The sequence below is a fragment of the Mesoplodon bidens genome (genome assembly GCF_964165515.1).
Source record: "Mesoplodon bidens genome assembly, chromosome: 9".
In the NCBI taxonomy this organism is placed as follows: domain Eukaryota; kingdom Metazoa; phylum Chordata; class Mammalia; order Artiodactyla; family Ziphiidae; genus Mesoplodon; species Mesoplodon bidens.
This window is the reverse complement of record NC_138166.1, coordinates 29,179,515-29,204,361: the sequence shown is the minus strand read 5'-3', so window position 1 is coordinate 29,204,361 and position 24,847 is coordinate 29,179,515. Positions and strand designations below refer to the sequence as shown.

The window sequence follows — 24,847 nt, the reverse complement described above, 5'->3', positions numbered from 1 at the left end:
ATTGTAATCCTCCCTTGCACATTCCCTTACCTTCCTTGCCCTTCCTGGCTTTGTCAAGAAAACTATGCCATTCCTTTTGTTTTGTTTTAATGCATATTGTCACTTACTCCAAGCCTGTTTCCCTGAAACTGAATGTAGCTGGAGAATAATACAAAATTGTGCCTATTATATTCATGCGACTATTAATGCTGCTCGTAATATTACGTTTCTCTGGTCAGTCACTTTCCTCCTTTTCTAGATGACTAATTATTACCTCCTCTCTCCTCAGGCATTCAACATTTTATTCTGCACTAAGAAAGTTGCTTTATTATTGTTATTATCATTATTATTATTACCAGTAAAATAGAAACAATGAGAAGAGAATGTCCACACCCTTTCACACCACATTTACTTACAAACAAAATTCCACAGTTCTCCCACATAATCAATTTTTCTCTGTCCACTAGGTTTCTTCCATAAGTATTGAATCACACTCTTTTTTTCTGTCTTGACAAGGCACTCCCATTAGTTCATGTCTCCTTCAGCAACTACTCCATTCCTCTGTTCTCCTTAACAGCAAAATCCTCAAGCTAATTATATGTGCTCACTGTATTCAAATTCTTATTCTCTTATAAACCTACTTTTATCAGGTTTTTGCTGGCATCAAAACATAGATTCTGTTAATGTGTGCTCACCAAAGACTTCTAAATGCTAAATCTAAAGATGAATTCTCATTCTTTATCTTATTTGAACTATTACCGGTATTTGAAACAGTGTACCACTCCTATGACACTGAGGCACTGCCTTCACTTGACTTCTAAGAGACCATGCTCTGGCTGTCCTCCTTCTTACTGTCTTCCCTTTGATGGCGGAGGGTCCTAGGGCTCCATACTCGAAAATCTCCTCCATCTATACACGCTCTCTTATGTCTATACCATCCAGACCCTGGCTTAAATGTTTATATGTTGACATCCAGACTCATTTGAACAATCTCCTTGAAAACCCCATTTGGAAGTTTAGTAAGCATCTCTAATACGATTCAAAGGTGGACACCACCTCTCCCTCCTACAGTATGCCCCATCTGCAATCTTCCCTAATGCCACAATGTCAACTCCACCTACTAGTTACTAAAGCCAAAAACTTTGGAGTGTCCTTTCTCTCATTCCTCCATCCAATCTATCAGCAAATAAAATGATTTTGCTTTCAAAATATAGCCAGAAATCATAAATTTCTCATCACCTCCACTGCTACAACTCAGGTTTAAGCCTCCTTAATGCTTCACCTGTTTATGGCTATACCTCTTAAGTATCAAGAGCTGTCCTGTTTCTAACCTTGATACATCTTCCATTTGTAATCAACAGGGTAAAAGCCAGGATGAACCTACAAGATATAAATCAGATCATGCCTAAGCTCTGTTCAGAACCTTCTATTTCTCCCCATCTCACTCAGAGTAAAGCCCACTATCCTTACAATGACCTTCAGAGCACCAGAGGGTTACATCTCTGACCTAAGCGTCTACTATCCTCACTCACAGACTGTCCACTCCAGCAATTCTTCCTTCCTTGTGGTTCTCTGGAGAGTCCCAGGCACACTCCCACTCGGAGCTTCTGCCCCTGCTGTTTCCTCAGACGGGTGCCTGATGTTCTCCTTCACTTCCTTTTAGTGTCTGTGTAGATACCACCTCTTCAGTGAGTGTTTTTATTAAAGCTCTGTAAAGGCTTACTCTATCACTCCTTATTTTTACTTCTCTACAAAGCAAGTATCACCTTCTGAGGTACCACAGTTATCCCTAGGTATCAGTGGGGTATCAGTTCCAGGACCTGGCAGGAATTCCAAAATCTGAAGATGCCCAAGTCCCATAGTTGTCCCACCATATCCTCAGGATCCAAGTCCACAGATTCCTCAAAACCACCAATCACAAATTTAGTGCAAAATCCAGTTGGCTGAATCTGTGGTTGAGGAACCTGAGGTTACAGAAGGCTGACTGTATACAATTTAGTTATTTTTTGGTACGTCTCTATTGAAAATGTATGCATTACAAATAGATTGTTTTTCTTATTTATTCTTTGCTGCATTCCACATTTTTCAGTTCCTGGCATATTGTAGGTGCTCAATATTTATCTTTGTAAGAAATAAATGTTCTGAAAGTTGAGTTTCTCCTACATCTGATATTTTTTAAATTCTTACAGGATTTTTCTTTTTCTGAAGTAATTTTTTTCATCTGAGCTTTACTTATTACTTCTAAAAAACTCTGCCATAACAACTCAAAAAAGTTATTAATTTTGCTGAATTTTTCTCTGGCTGGGGCAAAGGAGGAGGGCCCCACAGCAGCCAGTAGTGAGAGTCAAAGGACATTTTTTCTTCCCAGAGAACCATCTCATCTCAGGTTTCAGCAGTTCCTTCTTCAAGGTGAGTATATCACCCAGAATGAGAGGTGAATGATTCAAATTAATGTCTTATAATTCACAGATTATGTGTCTAAAATCAGATGCCACTTCAACCCTTTTCTCCCTCATTCCCCATTTTAAGGCCATGACTGGCCTAAAATTGGTCACATAAGAAGCTTAGTTTACAGAAATTAAGAAAACATCGATCACATTGTTCCTTCAACTCTATACTACCTGTTTTCTGAAATGTGAAATCCCATCTGTATCTGGACTTTCTTCTCCCATACAGTTGAAAATGTTTACCTGAGCGACTAATCACTGTGGCAGTGGTGTTCAACAGGGACAGAAACAATTTTGCCCTTAAGGGAACATTGGGCAGTATCTGGAGACATTTTTGGTTGTCACATCTGGTATGTACTACTGTCATTTAGTGGTTTGAGGACAGGGATGCTGCTAGACACCTTTCAGTAAGTGAAATAGCCTTCCACAACAAAGAATTTCTGGCCCAAATGTCAACAGTGCCACAGGTGAAAAAACCTGGACAGTAGGCATTTAAAAAATGAAAACCTTCCAAAATAATTTTAGTGATCATCCATTTTTAAAATATATATTTATCATTTAATAATCAAAGAAGAATTCACTGAGCTAAAAAGTATCTGTCTATAATGTTATAATGTTCTAAGTCAAATACTTAGGAAAAAATAGTACAGGTTGTGACAGAGAAGTTCAATAAAATCATGTTCTTGGCAGGAATTCTATTTTAGTTCAGAGTCATTCATAGGATTTTTTAGATAAGAACCATTTTAAAGACATGAATTAAAATTGCTCAAATATATTCATTTTATCAGAATGTATCTTTAGCTGAACACTGTGCCCTTTTCAAACTTTTTAGACCTAGGCATTCAAATTCCAAAAATATCATTATAACCTGAAGCAAGTCAGATCCTGAACATCTAAGTAACTGGCCTATAGATTTTTCATTCATGAACAATCAACTGCAATTCTCTTGTTATAGACTTTTTTTTTTTTTTGCGGTACACAGGCCTCTCACTGTTCTGGCCTCTCCCGTTGCGGAGCACAGGCTCCAGACGCGCAGGCTCAGCGGCCATGGCTCACGGGCCCAGCCACTCTGTGGCACGTGGGATCTTCCCAGACCGGGGCACAAACCCGTGTCCCCTGCATCGGCAGGCGGACTCTCAACCACTGCGCCACCAGGGAAGCCCTAGACTTTTGAAAAGAGTTTTTCAGGACCAATAACTTAGATATAATATTGAATTCATTCTTTTATGAAATAATAGATTTTCAAAAATATGTTTATATATTCCCTTGCCAATCACTTTTCATATCCTTTTTTCTCACAGCAATTTTTAATCATATTTCTTTTGTAGTTTTTATGGAACTCAGGTAAACAGACAGAAGGAATCACAAAGACTGGCACTAATTTAGCCCTCTCCTCTGAGGACGGATACATTGGCAATGATTTACTTAGTCTATGTGCTCCTACCCTATTCTGTCCACTATCTCTCCACACATAAATACAATTTCAAATTGACTACGTTCTTTATTCACTTGCCTTAATTTTTATAGTTGAATCAGATTCTTTATTGTCTACATAACATCTTGCTTAGCATTCTTTGTTTTGGACATTGGTAACATGCCATATGCAATCCTCTGTTACTTATTTCTTTTCTCTACTTAACTTTATTATTCCAATATTCATATCCTTTGTAATTTCCACAACTCCAAGCATAATAATAATATTTTAGGAAGCATTTCTGTGACAGACAATGCCTTTATATGCCTTCCATAAATTATCTATTGTATTTTTTATGAGATAGACACAATGAATTTGAGATAAACATATGAGAAAACTGAGGTATTGTCTTACTTTGCCCATTTTTAGATAGTCAATGGCTAAACTGGACTGTGAACTCAAATCTATTAGGACTCAGTATACTTCATATAAATATAAGTATCTAATTTTTCTCCCAGCATTAAAAAGTAAAAGTCAGAGAATGGATTCAGTACAGTCATAGAAAATATGCTCACTAAAAAACAAATCTTTCTCTCTTCTATTGATATATTAGCAATAACAAATACTAGTAGGTGCTAATAAACATGCAGCTTTCACATCTCTCTACAAGTTCAAATATACCCTAATAAGAAGCTCTTAGTTCCACTAGTAAATATATCATCAGATGACATATATAAAGGATCCCCATATTTCTAAAAATATCCAATTTTGAGTATTGTTTTCTCTGCTCCTTGTTGTGGATTTAGAGTCCAAGTCACTAAAGATCAATGGAACAGGATAGAAAGCCCAGAAATAAACCCACGCACCTATGGTCAATTAATCTACAACAAAGGAGGCAAGAACATACAATGGAGACAAGACAGTCTTTTTGATAGCTAGTACTGGGAAAACTGGACAGCTACATGTAAAAGAATGAAATTAGAACATTCTCTAACACCATACACAAAAATAGATGCAAAATGGATTAAAACCTAAATGTGGGCTTCCCTGGTGGCGCAGTGGTTGAGAGTCCGCCTGCCGATGCAGGGGACACGGGTTCGTGCCCCAGTCTGGGAAGATCCCACATGCCGCGGAGCGGCTGGGCCCGTGAGCCATGGCCGCTGAGCCTGTGCATCCGGAGCCTGTGCTCCGCAACGGGAGAGGCCATAACAGTGAGAGGACGGCATACCACAAAAAAAAAAAAAAAAAAAAACCCTAAATGTAAGATTGGATACTATAAAACTCTTAGAGGAAAACATAGGCAAAACACTCTTTGACATAAATCACAGCAATATCTTTTTGGATTCACCTCCTAGAGTAATGAATGGGACCTAATTAAATTTAAAAGCTTTTGCAAAGCAAAGGTAACCATTAACAAAATGAAAAGACAACCCACAGAATGGGAGAAAATATTTGCAAATGATGAGACCAACAAGGGATTAATCTCCAAAACATACAAATAGCTCATGCAGCTCAATATTAAAAAAAACAAACAACCCAATCAAGAAATGAGCAGAAGATCTAAATAGACATTTCTCCAAAGAAGACATACAGATGGCAAAGAGGCACAAGAAAAAATGTTCAACATCACTGATTACTGGAGAAATGAAAATCAAAACTACAATGAGCTATCACCTCACACCAGTCAGGATGGCCATCACCAAAAAGTCTACAAACAATAAATGCTGGAGAGGGTGTGGAGAAGACGGAACCCTCTTGCACTGTTGGTGGGAATGTAAATTGATACAGCCACTACGGAGAACAGTATGGAGTTTCCTTAAGAAACTAAAGACAGAGCTACCATATGATCCAGCAATCCCACTCCTGGGCATATATCTGGAGAAAACCATTGTTCAAAAAGATACATGCACCCCAATGTTCATTGCAGTGCTGTTTACAATAGCCAAGACATGGAAGCAACCTAAATGTCCATCAACAGAGGACAGGTTAAGGAAATATGGTACATATATACAATGGAATATTACTCAGCCATAAAAAAGAACAAAATGATTCCATCTGCAGCAACATGAATGGACCTGGAGATTATCATTCTAAGTGAAGCAAGTCAGAAAGAGAAAGACAAATATCATATGATATCACTTATATGTGGAATCTAAAAAAAAAAAAGATACAAACGAACTTGTCTACGAAACAGAAACAGACTCACAGACTTAGAGAACGAACTTATGGCTAGCACCGAGGAAGGGTGGTGGAGGAGAGAGAGACTGGGAGTGTGGGATTGACATGTACACACTGCTCTATTTAAAATAGATAACCAACAAGGACCTACTGTAGAGCATAGGGAACTCTGCTTAATACTCTGTAATAACCTAAATGTGAAAATAATCTGAAAAAGAACAGATACATGTATGTGTATAACTGAATCACTTTGCTGTACACCTGAAACTAACACAACATTGTTAATCAACTCTACTCCAATATAAAATAAAAATTTTAAAAATAAATATAATAAACAAGGTCCTACTGTATAGCAGAGGGAACTATATTAAATATCTTATAATAAACTATAATGGAAAAGAAAAAATAAATATCTTTCTAATAAAAAAATATATACTCTACTGTACTCCAATATAAAACAAAAATTTTTTTAAGGCAAACGTATAAATCTAAAGCAAAAAACCATAACAAATTGTTCTTATCTTGCCACTATATTGACTGAAGTTATCCTTGCTATAGTTCAAGGGAGTCAATATATACAGTGCATTACCCATTCTCTGAGTTCAAAACCCACTGAAAGAAAGGAGTCAAAAGTATCAAGACTAAAATGTCAGCATTATTTCTGATACGAGTTAGGTTAAGGAGGTGATATTTTTCTGCAAGCAAGTAAGCTTACTAATGCTCCTCCACAATATTGTAACCTCAGTCCACAAGTTAGATCTCATGCTCTGTACCTAATGTGAATATTCATGATGTGAATTTAGTTTGTGAAATTCCTGTATGTACTGAACATTAGCAAATATACCTTGCAAAATCCCCCTCCACTCCCACTGATTTTAAATGACAGTAGTAACTGTATGTGCCTCTGGATGATACAGCAATAATAAAATTTGCTAAATAACATAATAAATATAAAGTAATAAAATCTAAATAAATGTACTTTACAAAATTTAGCAGTCAGCTTAATAAATATCTCTTGTATCTGCTACTTGCAATCTGATCGAGGCTTTGAAAATATTAGGATGATTAGGAATTAAGTTCTTGTACTAGACAAGTTTACATCTAAAAGGTGACCATAGATATGGGTCTCTAAAAATAAAACATACAGAATGTGTTGATTACAAGAGGCTAATTATGTCTGTGGAGATTCAGTGAAAAGTTAGGTAATGAACGGATTCTGGTGCAGCCAATACCATGTTCACAGGCAGAGAGATGGCCCAATGGCAGTCCAGGAGTAGGGGGAAAATTAGCATAGTTTCTGGGGTCAGTAAAAGCAGTGTCTGGGTAGGAAACACTTAGTCATCAATGGGTATGAGTGGAAGGTATCTAACTTTCTAGTTGCATTCAGACTACTTCCTTTCATTGTCTCTTCCCTCTAGCTTTACCAATTTACAGGTGTTCCTCAAAAATTCCATGTTGTTTTGCCTCTTCAATATTTCTGCATTAATTTTCTCTGCTTGTTTGTAAATATTTTGAATTTTTTAGGAAGAGTTTTAGTACCATTCCCATCCTTAGAAATACTAGACAAGATGACAAATAAAATTTGGGGAAAGTACTATGATAAGTAATCTTTTACGCATTTAGAAAAATCATTTCATGTAACATTTTATTTAATCTTTCATGGACAGATTTTATTTAATCTTCATGGACAACAGTCCATGAAGTAGGCATTTATTTTCTGCATTTAGAAATATACAACTGTAGTATCTTTGTATGGCGACAGATGATAACTAGGCATATCATGGTGATCATTTTATAGTGTACAGAAATACTGAATCATGCTGTTGTGTACTTGGAACTAACAAAGTGTTATATGTCAATTATATTTCAATTAGCCATAAAAAGAAACGAAACTGAGTTATTTGTAGTGAGGTGAATGGACCTAGAGTCTGTCATACAGAGTGAAGTAAGTCACAAATACTGTATGCTAACACATATATATGGAATCTAAAAAAAAAAAAAAAAGTGGTTCTGAAGAACCTAGGGCAGGACAGGAATAAAGATGCAGATGTAGAGAATGGACTTGAGGACACAGGGAGGGGGAAGGGTAAGCCCGGACGAAGTGAGAGTGTGGCATGGACACATATACACTACCAAATGTAAAATAGATAGCTAGTGGGAAGCAGCCGCATAGCACAGGGAGGTCAGCTCGATGCTTTGTGACCACCTAGAGGGGTGGGATAGGGAGGGAGGGAGACGCAAGAGGGGGGAGATATGGGAACATATTTATGTATAGCTGATTCACTTTGTTATAAAGCAGAAACTAACACACCATTGTAAAGCAATTATACTCCAATAACTCCAATTATACTCCAATATGTATGTATAGCTGATTCACTTTGTTATAAAGCAGAAACTAACACACCATTGTAAAGCAATTATACTCCAATAAAGATGTTAAAAAAATAAAATTAAGATATACAGTATAAAAAAAATACGTAGATACCAGGAAGAAATGCATTAAAATGCTAACGATGGTTATCTCTGGGGGGTGGGGATTATGGGTGATTATTAATTTTACTTCATGTTTTTATGTATTTCTAATTGTCTGCAATGAACATGTATTGCTTGCAAAGTTAGAAAGAGAACAATAAATGTCATTAAAAAAAGAATAAAACAAGAAATATACAACTGAGACTCACAGTTAAAGCAAATTACTTCATGAGCTAACTCATGAATTATACGGTTCGTATTTAAACTCTAAATCTCACATAGTCTTCCAGTAGAAAAAAGTGAACTTCCATTAAAACAAAACTCCAACAGAGCAGTGGCACTTGCCCAAGGTATTTGCTCCTTTTTAATCTCCTGCTGTCATTAACTCACCAAAATTTAAATAGAAAGTCAAGTTATTTCAGATCCAATATTTGAACACGTTTGCATGTACTGAGGAAAATATGTGGATGCAAGCCAGTTGAATTATAAATTTATTACTCTGAAAAAGAAAAATTAGTTTAATCCCTGAATTTAAGACTGGCATGCTGGGGCTTCCCTGGTGGTGCAGTGGTTGGGAGTCCGCCAGCCGATGCAGGATTCGTGCCCCGGTCCGGGAAGATCCCACATGCCGCGGAGCGGCTGGGCCCGTGAGCCATGGCCGCTGAGCCTGCGTGTCCGGAGCCTGTGCTCCGCAACGGGAGAGGCCGCGGCAGTGGGAGGCCCGCGTACCGCACAAAAAAAAAAAAAAAAAGACTGGCATGCTGAAATGAATATTATACTCTCAAAATGGTATAACTTCATGTGCCTAGGCAATATTTTCATGCCCATTGCCAAGAACAGTACATATTTAATGACATAAGAATTGTTAGTATTCTAAACCCAGAAATGTCAATATATCTAAATTTTTCATAATTTTTATTCTATAAATGCTAGCACACAGTGACTCATATTTAAAATGTGTTATAATCATCATCACTAAGTGGTATTTTTTTATTTAAAGTCAATCTCCTTTTTCTAACCACCGACACCCACCATTCATTATGGATTTTGCATATGGAAGACAAATTAAGCTTATTTTTGATTTTAAATAAATTTGAGAGGAACATAATATACTCTTTAATCATCCATTATGCTTTTACTGTTTAATGGACTTATACAGATATTTTATATACTATACTTCAAACTCTTTTTGGAAGCAAATGATTTGTAAATTAATACATCAATATAAATAAACAATAGCATGAAAACCAAGCAGACCGCGTTAACTGAAAGTTAATTTCTGGAGAAAAAAAGTAAAACATCTGCTAAATTTTAATAGTGTTAACGAATTACTCATTGAACAAATATTGGTTGTTCTGCTATGTGTCAAGCACCGTTCAGGGACTGTTCTTCATAGATCTTAGATGGGAATCAAGGTGGGAGATAAATCCTCATGCTCTCAGGTTAGTTCTGAAGGCAATTTCAAGTCCTTAAGGACAAGAATCACCAGAAGAAATGTCGCTGTTGTAGTGAGACTGGGCCAGATAACAGAGACTATCATTGTCTAATTTGGTGGATATTAAAAGAGGGAGCTGGTGGGAATGTTGAGTTTTGAGCTGGAAGAGATTTGCTACAAATAATGTTTTGTTTGTACAGATGAGACACACAAGGATTTTACCAAGAGTTAAATGAGATGAAGCAAAAAAAAAATCAAATTGTAAGTACAAAAAAGTTCTCATTTCTCATGAGTATAAAATCATCTGGCTGAATAAATGCCACACGCCAGAAGTTTTGCTAAATGAGCTGTTTCTGACAAGACTCTGCCATGATCTGTTGTCAAAAATCCCTGGCCTTATGGTAATAGGTACCATAGCTGTCCCTAAACAGGAGATTTAGAAGGAAGAAATTTAAGTGGGACTATGTTTTCCCAAAGACACATGATACCTAGGTTGTCACAGAGCAAGTGAGCAGAAATGTGCTGAATGCTTATTGACAGGTGGGAACATGACAGGCTTACTCAAGGACTGCCATGGCCCTGTGTGCATAAAGATCTTACTTTAAGTAGAAGAGACTCTAACTAGTGAAAGAATTTAAAAACCTCATATGTGATAAGAGGATCATACCAGAAAAAACATGTTTTAAGTCACAGAGAGTTTTACAGGCTGTGGACGGATCTGGACTAAATGGTTTTGGTTAGACCGAGACGAGGCCTTAGGTGGATATTTCCACAGGTGTAGGCAACAAGTATGTAATTAAGAGTGATAAAATTCTCATTACAAGGTAAATATTAAGAGCTGAACTCTAATGTTTAGAGATGGGGTTTTGATATATTATGATTGATTTCTCTGTAACTATTTAAAAATTATTTAAGAATATTTTGGTAAGAAAATGTAATTACAAGTAATTACTATGTAATATTAAGTAAAATAAATCAGAATTAAAATAATATGTAAATGTTATATATAATATTATATATAAATATATATAAAATATACACATATACAATCTGCAAATTAAATGCTAAGATGTAAAATTATTACCTCTGGGTGTGTGGAGTTAAAACATTTGGTTTTATATTATTTTTTACACCATATTTTAAATTTATCTACTCTCAACTGGTATTGCTTATTCATAGAAAGTCATTAAATCGATGATTCTATTTCTTACAGCAGGCACAAGGAAATAAACAGAATTCTGTCTTAATAAACCTTTTTTCTCTCTGTACATAGTATCAATACATGTCTTAGAAGTAAACAGCTTTGTATTTAGAATTTAAATGTTAAACAATTTCAGCCACCAATAACAGATGTACCTTGGAAAGAGCTTGCATGGAGTAATATACTGAGATCAAAATTTAGGCTTCGTGCCTTTTTTTCCAACAAAGAGACATTTTTTTCTAAGAGCAAAATTATCATCTTAAACTTTTTTTTTTTTTTTTTTTTTTAAGAAGATGTTGGGGGTAGGAGTTTTTATTAATTAATTAATTTATTTTTGCTGTGTTGCGTCTTCATTTCTGTGTGAGGGCTTTCTCTAGTTGTGGCAAGCGGGGGCCACTCTTCATCGCGGTGCGCGGGCCTCTCACTATCGCGGCCTCTTGTTGCGGAGCACAGGCTCCAGACGCGCAGGCTCAGTAGTCGTGGCTCACGGGCCTAGTTGCTCCGCGGCATGTGGGATCCTCCCAGACCAGGGCTCGAACCCGTGTCCCCTGCATTAGCAGGCAGATTCTCAACCACTGCGCCACCAGGGAAGCCCCTATCATCTTAAACTTTGGCGTAATCTACAACATCAGCAGTTCTCAAGCCAGCAATATCACCTTCACCTGGGAACTTGTTAGAAAAACAAATTCCCAAACCCAACCTAATACTGAATCAAAAAGACTGGGTGTCGAGACCAGCAATCTGTGTTTTAACAAGCAGTGTAAGAAATTCTAAACTACATTAAAGTTTGAGAACCACAATCTACACTACAGAATACAAATAGAGTTTCGGCAGCTTTTACCTGTCTAAATTCACAAAAGGAAAGCTCAGTAAAGTTGGTAACATGTCAGATGCTACCTTGAGTGCTAAGGTCTAAACTTGTTTTTTTTCTGCTTTCTCCAAAAGCATTTCCAATCAAATAAGATAAATTGGTATTTCAAGTACCAAATAATTTTGGCCAGAGAGATTATACATTTTAAAAACTTTTTTTTGTCTTTCTTAGCTCTCAGCATCAGGGCTTTATTCAACCAACCAAAACCAACAACCAGGAACCATCATCACCTTAGCAGAGCATGGAAGACACTGTTTAATCAGCAAGCATGGAAAGAAACAGATGAAGAAATCAAACACCTAGAAGTGTCTTAGAACAGTCAGAATATTTAAAATGATGATTAACTCAACAATTCTCTCACTTATTCCTCACACATGAAAAGTCAAAATATCACTTGGGCCACTCCAGGTTTTGAGTGAGGACGTGGATGGGCTGTAAGAGACTGGAAAAATATCGACAAGACACACAAACAAGGTAAATAAACTTGAAACTCACACAAACAAGGTAAATAAACTGGAAGCTCAACAACATTTAGGATAAATAATTGAGCTTGTCTTTTTCCTCAAGAAAAACACCCCACCCAAATCCAAAAAAAACCACAGCAGGAACGAATTCCAAAGCTGTGTTGCTGCTCCACACTTAGTACGCATTTACACTGGAAGAATGACGTGATATTTTGACTTTTTTTTTTGTTAATGCTAAAGGTAAAGAAGTTGGTTCTTTCAACACCCAAACCAGAGCAGAGAGAGAGCAGTAAATTACAAACGTGGATGGAGTAATATCCACAGGACATGGACGTGGCGGGGGGAGGGGGGTAGGTATGTGTGCTGTTGCATTAGCAGGAGAACTAAGCAGTCTTAAAGAACATTCTAGGCTTCTAGGTTTGCCATGAAGGGGTATCACAAATCCCAAGGCCCACCACCTGCCCTTTCTCCTCGGGCACCTACCTTACGGACAAGCTGCGTGACGGCTGGGGGAGAGATTCACAGAGTTCTGTGAGGGTCTACTCCCATCTTGCTCGCTGTGGTGAGGAACAGGAGCCCATGTGTTTTTGCTGATGGAGTCAAACCGGAATCCCCAGGGTCTTTTAAATTGTTTCACCTGATTGTCGGTTCTTTTTTTTTTTGCGGTACGCGGGCCTCTCACTGTTGTGGCCTCTCCCGTTGCGGAGCACAGGCTCCAGACGCACAGGCTCAGCGGCCATGGCCCCACGGCATGTGGGATCCTCCCAGACCGGGGCACGAACCCGTCTCCCCTGCATCGGCAGGCGAACTCTCAACCACTGCGCCTCCAGGGAAGCCCGACCGTCGGTTCTTTTACGGAGAGGCAAAAGGGTTGAAGTTTCCTTCTACCTTGCGATGTGGCTGTGTATCGCACTCCGTTTCAAAAGATGACAGCTGCTACGTTACTCCTAAAAGTCCACCCACCTCCACACCGAGAAGGGCCCCGAAGGCATCTATCTCCATGGTAGAGTCCTGTGGCCGCGTATATCCGCCGCTGTCCTGCTCAGATACATTCCTGCTCTATCTGGGCTGCACACCTGGATGCTAACATCTTCAATCTCTTGGGGCTCTAGCGATCTCACCATCACCACGTGCACAAGTCCAAATTGGTCTCCTCTGACGTATTTAAAACAAACCCCTGGAGGCCAGGCCTCTGCCCCAGAATTCTGCATCCGCCATGTTTTTATAAACTGAGTATCAGAAGGTATCGACTCCCCTTCTCCTATGGTGACATCTTCAACAAAGGACATAGAGGGCACACTGATGTTTGGCCTCTGGAAGTCATAATAGGCGCCAATTGCTGCTTGTAGGTTCCAGCTGGTCATGGGCAGGAAAAAGCATAGCCAGCCGGGTTGAGCTGGAAGCCAAGCAACTGGTGGAACCCAGAGATGAGCACGTCCTCGTCAGTGGTGCAGGCAGGTGAACTCCTGCATCAGCTTGGGGTGCAGGTCCATGTCCTCCACGTGTGGGGCCGGACACTCGCTTCCCCGCATCCTCACAACCGAGCCGTCGCTGTGTCCGGGGGACCGGGAGAAGCTGCTGGCAGGCGCCGAGACCCTGCTCGTCTGAGGTAGGCCCCGGCGTCTCGCTGCCTTATGCGGGTAAACACTCAGCCACGCCCGCACGCACTCTCGTGCTTTCCCCCCTCCCACCCCCAGTCTCCCACCCTCCCAGCTCCACCGCCTCCGCTGACTCCGCCTCCCCCCGCGCCACGCCACTGGTAGCAGATAAGTGAGAGCGTTCAAACAAATAAATGTCGGTACGCGGAACATGTATATCCAAGAATCCAAATGAAACATCAAAACTACAAATAGATATGCAGAGAGAACATCTCAGGTTAAATAATACAAATACCATGTATAAACTGCAAAACTCAAGAGGCCTGATAAGGCACTCCTATACAGAGGTGTTAATGATTTGTGAATTACAAACAGGAACAATGCGGAGGGTTCTGTGAAGGGCCTTCCAGTTAAGCTCACCTGAAATCCTTTTGGGAAATTGGCAGAAGCAAGTAATGAATAAATAAAATTTAAATACTCAGTTAATCTAATCAGGTCAACAGAGAAGCCAGAAACTAAAGCAAACTCCAGCAACTGGCAAAATGATGTACAAAAAAGGCAGAAAAGGCTACAGTCTGTCTTATTTGGAGACCACATGCCCCAGTATTATAAAGTGCCCTCATTATACCACCAGCACCTGGGGCTCCTTGTTCAAAGGAGGCTGCAAATGTGAAACATATCTTCTTAAAACTAAAATGTTTGATGGGGCATCTCAATCTTTTTTGACTAATTACTGTTTCCAGGAGTTTCCCTGATAATTCCTTTGAGCTATAATTAGAACAGATCAATTTACAGGAAGATGATAGAAGTTTCTTGACCTGCTGATTGGGTTAGGCTTAAGAGTGTCAGTCCTTGGAGGATTTTTTTTTTCCACTTGGCTTTCCATTATTAACCAGAAAACAATGTAAATTCATAATCTCTGGGCAAAAATTCCCATTTCCAATAACTCTCACACAACTCTCAAGCAAACTTTAAGTTTCAGAACTCTGTGTTCTAATCTACAGAAAACCGAATATTGTTTGTGGTTCAGTTCGTTGAGTATTCTGTTAATGAAGCCATAGTTATGACTTCAATCTCCATTTTAGAGTTTGCTTTTCTTTTTCTTCCCCTTGGAAATCTGACTTGAATACCATATACTTTTTTTTTCCCCCACAAGTGGGCAAGAGAATGAAATAGAGCAAAGAATCACTATAAAACCTAATTTAAAATGCTGATGGTGGGCCATTACTTATAATGGAGCCAACCCATCCTCCGTAAAATGTTCAGATACTACCAGGCATTCTACTGGTCTGTTCCACATGGCACACCCCCTCCTTTTTCCCCATCACCACCTTGTCTCCTAGCTACTCCCTCTGGGGTATGCCCATCATGCACTTCTCATCTCAGCAATCTCATTCCCTCTGCAGTGACGGCACTGTTTATCTGTTTGAAAATCATTGGCATAGACATTAATGTTGACAACATCTGATATTCACTGCAATTACTTCTAACACCATCATGGGTAACTAAAGAGTAAATGATCCTAACATACAAAAGGTCTCCTAATTGGAGAAAAGAAAACACCAAAATTTTGACACGGCCGTCATTGTCACTATTCAGTCATTATCACACTTTTTGTTTACATTTCTTCATTTACTTGTCTGAATATAGAAGAAGCAGCTGATGCTAACAAGAAAAATCTTTGGAGCGAAGCTATGGCCTTTTACTGGAGAAGTTAAAAGCAGGCAGGTAGTAGTTGACCCCAGTTTCCTTTTGGTTGGGAGAATTAAGTACATCCATCTACATGCTCATTCTCTTATGCCTCCAGTCTCAAACAATTAGCAAATCCTTTTAATTCTAACTTAAATTAAAGTTAAGTACAAAATAGAGACCAGACTTGAAAATTCCCTAAACAGACAAAATCAATTAGGCCACATAAGCAAAACTTAATTTAGCTTATTTTACAAAACAAACAAAACTTCGGTGACTTCTTGCAAATGCCTCTGAAAATCATAAATGAAACTTAAGCTGCTCCCCCAAATTGGCAAGTGGTGTCCACTTTTAAACAATACGCTATCACTAGGGAAGCTCTAATGCTATAACCCATCATTGTACAGAATAAGCAGCCTCTACTTTTTCATTGTATAAGCTCTCCTATAGCAATACCTCTGAACCTCATTCCCATGTTGGTTTGAGAGCTCCCAGTTCACAAACTGTTATATGTACACAATAAACTCTTGCTAATTACTATTTTAGTTATCTGGTAGTTTTAGTCTTGCTATTTCTGGATGTTGGACACTAATAAATGCATTCAATAACTGACTACTTCATGTCACCTCTGCCAGAGAATGATTTCACTTTGATTTTGCCAGTATCTTCAATAATCCACTTGCCTTTACCATCTACTCTGTACAGCACAGCAATAACGATCCTTTTAAAATGTTAATTTATGTTCAGAATTCTCTAATTGTTTCTCATCTCTCTCAGGGTAAAAGCTCAAGTGTAAATATGGCCTTAAGGACTTCTGTGCTCTTTCCCAGTAATCTCCCAACTATTTGAATTTCTCTCTACCTCACTCCCCTCATGCACTCAGCTTCTTTCCAGGATGCATCCTACTGGTTCTAGGCATAGGAACATTTGTCTTCATGGGCCCCTTCCTACATAAAAAAAATTAAAAATTATATTTTATGACTTTAAAAAGAGGAATATAATCCAGGCTGGATTTATAGTTATATGTTCTTTTTTTAAATTTATTTTTTATTGAAGTATAGTTGAATTACAATGTAGTGTTAATTACTGCTGTACAGCAAAGTGACTCAGTTATACATATACACATTCTTTTTCATAGTTTTCCATTGTGGTTTATCACAGGATATTGGCTATAGTTCCATGTGCTAAACAGTAGGACCTTGTTATTTATCCGTTCTTTATATACTGGTTTGCATCTGCTAATCCCAAACTCCCAGTCCAGCCCTCTCCCACCCACCCCCATTGTTATATGTTCTCTATCAGTACATTCACTTTTTCTGATTTTAGAAGAAATTAAATAGTAAAAATTGTATGGGTCCCTAAAAAATATCGTGGGCTCTCCACACTCTGCCTACAGTGCCTAGTGGCCAGGAGGGCCCTGCTCCTATGCTTTCTGAGGAATTAACTTCATACTTGTTAAGGAATATCTGGAATGTGATTTCTTCAAATAGCCCAGGTGTGTTGGAAGGAATACTTTTATAACTTAAATGGGATTTTAGGAAGGTCTGTCAGGTAGGATCATGGAATAACACCATGTGAGTGAAAGAGATTTTTTATACCTACAGGTCCTGGAAGGGGAGACACATGCAGGGGGCCATATGGCGGGAGTTGCAAGGAGCCAAGAGAGAATGAGGACCTGTGGGCAGGTGCCTTTATTGGGGGGCAGGGTGGAATATATTAATACAAGGAAAAGGCTTGAGGGGATTTCATGGGTGCCTGTGAATATCATGACGTCACAGTCAGGCAGGGTGAGAAGGGGAACTTGTGGCAGGATCAGCCTTACCACAGTGCTGCACCTGGTTACCTGGGCAGGGTGCTCACAGAAAGTTCATTGGGATATTGAAGCATCAGGAAATACGAAGTTTTAAAACTTTATAATACATGAGATGAGCTTCCACCGGTGTCTTCTCCCAAAGGTCTTCCTTCTCCTCACTATAAAACGGGTTCCAAATTCCAGCCTTCCTTATCCTCCTCACTTGTCTTTTTTTCTGCATTGCATTTTTTAAGATCCAATATATTTTATTCACTTGTTTATTTTGTTAACTGGTTATCTCCTCCAACGAGAATGAGTACTATATGAGGAAAGGAATGTTGTGTGTTTTTTGCATTGCCTTTCTTCAAGCTCCTAGAAGTGTAGCCTGAAATAAGCCTAGCCTGTAATAGATATTCAAAAAATAAATCTGGGGCTTCCCTGGTGGCGCAGTGGTTGAGAGTCCGCCTGCCGATGCAGGGGGACACAGGTTCGTGCCTCGGTCCGGGAAGATCCCACATGCCGCGGAGCGGTTGGGCCCGTGAGCCATGGCCGCTGAGCCTGCGCGTCCAGAGCCTGTGCTCCGCAACGGGAGAGGCCACAACAGTGAGGGGCCCGCATACCGCAAAATAAATAAACAAACAAACAAACAAATAAATAATCTGCTAAAATTGTATGCAACTGGAAAGAGTAAGGTAGTTTCTTACAAAACCAAACAATTGCTTATCATACTACCTAGGAGTTGCACTTAGGCATTTTTGCAGACAAAATTGTTTTCATAATTTTATTTATGCTAGTATATAGAGAAACAATTGTTTTTTTAATACATTGATATTTATCCTGCAACTTTGCTGAACTCATATATAACATCTAATAGATATGTACGGATTTTTAAGGAGTTTCTATATATGAGATCATATCTAGATCTCACTGCATTTCTGTAACAGTTTTGCTTCTTCCTTTCCAATCTGGACCATTTTAATTTTTATTTTTCTTGTCTAATTGCCCTGCCTAGAAAATCCAGTTGTGTATTGAAGTGACAAGAGAGCACATTTTTATCCCATTCCTGATCTTAGAGGCGATATATTCAGTCATTCCCCCATAGTTAGCTGTGGATTTTTCATACATTCTTTTATCAGAACGAAGTTCACTTCTATTCCTATTTTGTTGAATGCTTTCTCTTTTTTTTTCATTTAAAGGTGTAGATTTTGTCAAAATTTGTTTCTGAGTCTATTTAGATAATTATGCAAATTTTTGTCCTTTATTAACATAGTGCATTACACTGATGGATTTTCAAATGTTAATCCAACCTTGCATTTCTGGGAGAAATTTCACTTCATCATGTTGTATAATCCTTTTTACATGTTGCTAGATTTGGTTTGCTAGTATTGTGTTGAGAATTCTTGTGTCTGAAAAGTACTGACTGTAGTTTCTGGTTTTGTTTTTCCTTATGATATGTTGTCTGGTTTTGGTATTAGAGTATATATTGATGTCATAGAATCTATGGGGAGTGTCCTCTCCTCCTCTACTTTTTGGAAAAGTCTGAGAAGGATTGTTATTAATTCTTCTATAAATGTTTGGTAGATTTCACTAATGAATCTATCAATCAATGCCTGACCTTTTCTTTGTTGGAAGTTTTGTAATTATCACTTCAATTTCTTTACTTGTTAAATTTACTTAGATTACCTTTCTTATTAAGTCACTTTTTACAGTTTGTAACTTACTAAGAATGTATCCATTTCATCTAAGTTATCTAATTTGTTGGTACACTTTTAATAATATGACCTTATTTTCATAGCATTCCTCTTTGTTTCTATAATATTAGTAATGAGTTTCCCTCTTACATTCCAAAATTTTAGTAATTTGGGTCTTCTCTCCCTTACTCTCTTTGCTTGGTAAGACTAGCTAAAAGTTTATCAGTTTTATTAATCTTTTCAAAAATCAATCTTTGGTTTTGTTGATTTACAATATTCCCCTATTTCTATTTCATTAATTCCCATTCTAATCATTTTTATTATTTCCTTACTTCTGCTTGCTTTAGGTTTAGTTTGATCTTTTTTTAGTTTATTGACTTGACATCTTTCTTCTTTTTTAATACAGGCATCTATTTTATAGAGAAGGAAAGATGGCACATGAAAGAAAGTACATTTTAGCCAGTGAAACTTGGCTTATCACCTAATTCCAGGATTTAGTAATTCAACTAACTTAGACAAGTTGCTTGGTCTCTGTGAAGCTTGGTTTCCTCATATGTAAAACAAATTGTAATTCATATCTTGAAGTTTTGTAACAGAAATCAAGAATCATGTAAAGTTCTTGACATCATACCTGGGAGAAATAGTTTTTCAATACAGTTTATATAATATTTATGTCAGCAAATTCATTTTATCTGTTACAGGGGAAAAAAAAGAGATTTAAGAACACCTGTATCAGAGGAGACATATGCATTTAAGACACACACATAAGAGAAGAGATAGCATTCATCATTCTCATAATGTGGAAAGATAATATCATATTCCTAAAGGAGAAACAAATAGTTTGCATATGGTAGTTTAAACACTCAAGTATTCTAAATACTCATGTGTCCTATTACTTTCATGACAGAAGGAATAATGAAAGTCATATCAGATTGCTTTTTTTAGAAGGGATATCATGAGATCATTAAAAAAAATTCTACTCTTCAGTGCATATTTCCAAAGTAGTTCTATTGGCATATGATTTATTTGTTCTGTTTGATATATAAACATGATTCATCTTTGCTAGATGAATGCAAGCATTATATGCTCTTTCTTCTTTTTTAAATATTTCAAATACCAAAAGCAATAACAGAATGCTGGAGACATTAACAAATTTTGAATAGCTGAGTACTCAAATCGTGTGGGTGCTACCTAATGTTTTAAAATAAATGCAGAACAAATATGAAGGTAATGAAAATAAAGGGTTTTACTGCCCTCTGTAGAGAAATAACTGGTTTCTCAGTATCATGAAATTCACAATGTGATCTGTTTTAAGAAGACATTCTAATTTTTCTTTAAGTAGAAGAAAATGAAAGAGAACATTTCTCTAAATATCACATATTTTAACTGAATGCAAGGCATCTGCTGACAAAATCGAGCAAAAAAAAAAAAAGGTGGGAATTACTTATTACTTAACATTGAGACTGGCTGAGAATTTTCTGGCAGCAGGAGGATGACAGTCACAGACATTTTTTTTAGGACTAAAAGTTACTAAAATTATTAAGTACAATAAAACTCACTAGATTATTTCACTTTGTTTTATTTTTAGTATACTGACACAAAAGACTTAATGATTGCATACTCCAGAATGCACAATATTAAATGATGTTAAATAATTAAACAATATATGTAAGATGTCAAAATTTTTAATATTTGACCTCTTTAGTCTTATTTCTCAGCTATATTCTGAAATAGAAGCTTTAATTTTTGTGTCAAAAGGAACACTTACATAATTAGATCAGGGTTCATTTAATTAATTTTGTTTCATAATGAAAGAGTAGTCAGCTTCTTAAATGAAAATATATTGTTAGGATGGGAATTACAGTATTCATGTAATTAAATAAGAAATATTGTTTAGAACCTATTAAGTATCATACAATGCCCTTAAGTAATATTATGGTGACTAGCCTATTAAAATGGAAGTAACAAAGTAGAAAAATATAGTGATTGAATAATACCTAGTATTAGTAAGTGTACAGTTGTATTTCACTGGAATTTATTTTTTTAACATAGACCTATACAAATCCCATCATACATAATTTTTACTCATATTAGAGGAAATGCACTATCAGTGATACTTTATTTCATTCTTCTAATGTTTATTTTTCTTTTATGGCATTTAAAACCAAGATAAATGTAAACCGTGACTTTGAATATATATCATGTTTTTAATATTTCTTACAAAGCCTGGTGTGTTTGCCTGACCAATTTCTGTGGCCTTTCTGGTAACAATGCTCTGGTTCTCTTTCTCATTTTCACTTCCATTGGATTGAATGGTGCTTGAAACACTTCTCATCTCCAAACATGAGCAAAATACCATGTGGCTAACCAGCATATTTCATTATTCTGGCCCTGGTGATTAAGTCAGATGAAACTGTGTAATCCAGTCTAAACCAAATCAGAGTCGATCCCCAAAATTTTGCTTCTTTCTTTCCCTGAGTTTGCTACATTGTTAAAGATAAGCCTGGAGCTTCTTGTGCCTATTTATGCCAACATAAATAGAATGGGATCATGCCTGAAAGGAAGCCACAGGAAAAGAAAGCAAGTCCTGGAACTGAGGAATTGATGTTTCTTCTATTCCAGGATCTGGATCCAGACAGACATCGTTAAAGCCAGACTGTTCTCTGAATTTCTAATTAAATAAACCAATAAATTATTTTTAAGCCAATTTGAGTTGATGTTCTGTCCAAATATAAGAATCCTCACTAATACACACAGAATAGAAAATTCTTATCTCGTATATGACAAACTAGAGCACAAAAAATGTCTAGAACAGCATTCCATAAATACTCTACTATCTTGGCATATCCAATATGCCTGTGGCATCTACATTTTTTCTAAGATAAGGTATATTAAAAATAAATAGATAAATCTTAAATACATGATTTTCATAAATTAACCTAAAAGAGAAAAATATATATGTATGCATATATACACATATATATTTCATCTTTATTTTTATGGGGTATATTTGTTGGGGGAAGAGTAAGAAGATCAGCCAATACAAATATTAAAAATCTTAAAGAACCTCATTTCCTCATATATCTAATGAAGTTTTTGGACCTTCTGATTTCTCACTTCCCTTTCATCCCTGAAATAAAACTAACAAATATATTTGTGCTTTTAAACAATGGTTTATCTAGTTGTAAGTGCTCCTAAACTATCTGACTACTTCTTTTCGAGAGCTTATAATTTCTGCAATTATCTCATCATACACTCTATGAAACTTTTTGTACTTAGAAGTTATTATAGCATTCTAAACAGACTTTTCTCCAAAGAAGACATACAGATGGCCAACAGACACATGAAAAAATGCTCAACATCACTAATTATTAGAAAAATGCAAATCAAAACTACAATGAAGTATCACCTCACATGGGTCAGAATGGCCATCATCAAAAAGTCCACAAATAACAAATGGTGGAGACGGTGTGGAGAAAAAGGAACCCTCTTGCACTGTTAGGTGGAATGTAAATTGGTACAGCCACTATGGAGAAAATTATGGAGGTCCTTAAAAAACTAAAAATAGGCTTACCATATGATACTGCAGTCTCACTCCTGGGTATACACATATCCAGAGAAAATTCTAATTCGAAAAGGTACATGCACCCCAATGTTCATAGCAGCACTATTTACAGTAGTGAAGACATGGAAGCAACCCAAGTGTCCATCAACAGACGAATGGATAAAGAAGATGTGATACACACACACACACACACACACACACAATGGAACATTACTCAGCCATAAGAAAAAATGAAATCATGCCTTTTGCAGCAACATGGATAGACCTAGAGATTATTATATTAAGTGAAGTAAGCCAGACAAAGACACATACCATATGATATTGCTTATATGTGGAATCTAAAAATAATGATACAAATGAACTGATTTACAAAACAGAAATAGATGCACAGACATAGAAAACAAACTTATAGTTACCAAAGGAGAAAAGGGGGTGCAGGGAGGGATGAATTAGGAAGTTCAGATTAACAGATAAACACTGCTATATATAAAATAGATAACCAGTGAGGACCTTCTGTATAGCACAAAGAACTATATTCAATATTTTGTAATAACCTATAAGGGAAAAGATCTGAAAAGGAATATATATATATACTTATATATATGAATGTATGTATATATATCTGAATCACTTTGCTTTACGTGTGAAACTAACACAACGTTGTAAATCAACTATACTGCAATTTAAAAAAAGAAGTTACTGTATCATTGACATTCCAGAAAATATTTCAAGAAAAAGTTTTAGCAGAAACTAATATATATATAATTAATTATAGGTTATAATGAAAAATAGAGCTAAATAGATGCCTAAGGAAAGTGCTGTGGATAAGGGAGAGAGAGATGAGAAAGATCATTTGGAGGTTAGCCATGTTGATAGAGGGTATTCACTTGAGCAACACTTCAGGGAGGGTGATAAAAACATAAAGCACTGGGAAAAAGTGAAGGGCTAGAAGAATGTCACACTTTTTGATGGACTGGAGTCCTCAAGAAAACAGCAGAGTTTGGGGTAAGGTATTTGCTCAAATGGGATAAGTTTACCAGTAAAAAGGATCTTTTTAAAAGCTAGGATAGAAACAGAAAGAATGAGTAAAAGTACAGAAAAATAATTGAGCTACCAAGCTAGTGAGACATATTCAGGTTAATCTCTCACACGTTTCAGTAATGTAGATGATGTAATGATGATATTGATGGATTGATTTGTAAAAGTCATTGCGTGGAATGTGATAAGGAATAATCAATAGGGGACCACTGGATGTTAAGATCATATTAAACAGTCTTCATTTTTAGGGGAAACAGTTGGATTGGCTTTTATGCCTTTATTCATACAGGCTGGTCAGGTTGGACTTTGGAACAGGAAAAACCATGCCTAGGATGAGGGATTAATGAGAAAGATATAACAGAAAGCATGGGGCAAAGCAATAAGACTAAAAGTGAAAAAAGTGGTGAAGTGACCATGGTGTTAAAACCAGAAGTCAAAGTCAACCTGAGGTTCCTGAGAAACAGCTATTATCTTGCTTAATATCACCTTCTCAAGGCCAAGCATGATACCTGGCATATATAAAATGCTAGTTCATTTCATTAAAGCCAAAAAACGTGATGGTCTGAGGATGTAGGGAGCCATACAGTAAAGGTCACAAGCAGTGGCATGTGAATCTTATTCTGTCATCACATTTTTCTCAAAAGTCTCAATATTTTAAAAAATTTGCTTTTGAAATACTAGATGCAGAACCCATACCCAGTCGTTCAGAATATCTTCACCTTATCCCCTTTGTCATATACCTTGTTTGATTTATAAATTCATGCTATCTTGCTCCTTCGGACATTTTAGTTAGTGACAATTTAGCATAAAGAGTTTACCAATAATGATGAGAATAACAGTGTCATTTGGCACGTAAGATGTAATTTTCTCAAAGGTATTGAAGATACTAAAACCTATACCCCCTAGGCTATATGCTACGTATCTTCTATATTTACCAATGTATCTCTGGAACCTAGCATATGTTAGGAATATTTTAATTTTAATAAATTATTAAATACATAAATAGACCATAT

At 36.9% G+C, this 24,847-nt stretch overlaps 1 protein-coding gene and 1 pseudogene across 7 annotated transcripts in view; both read right to left on the bottom strand.

Annotated features, from left to right (window-relative positions):
- LOC308622814 (uncharacterized protein) overlaps window positions 1-24,847 on the bottom strand; it is a 583,450-nt gene that overhangs the window by 336,569 nt on the left and 222,034 nt on the right. The gene's annotated exons all lie outside the window — the stretch shown is intronic.
- On the bottom strand, window positions 12,875-14,272 carry LOC308622760 (protein ILRUN-like; annotated as a pseudogene). The gene is made up of 2 exons: window positions 13,318-14,272; window positions 12,875-13,142 (listed from the first exon to the last, which is right to left on the bottom strand). The product of its transcript is annotated as a protein ILRUN-like (transcript).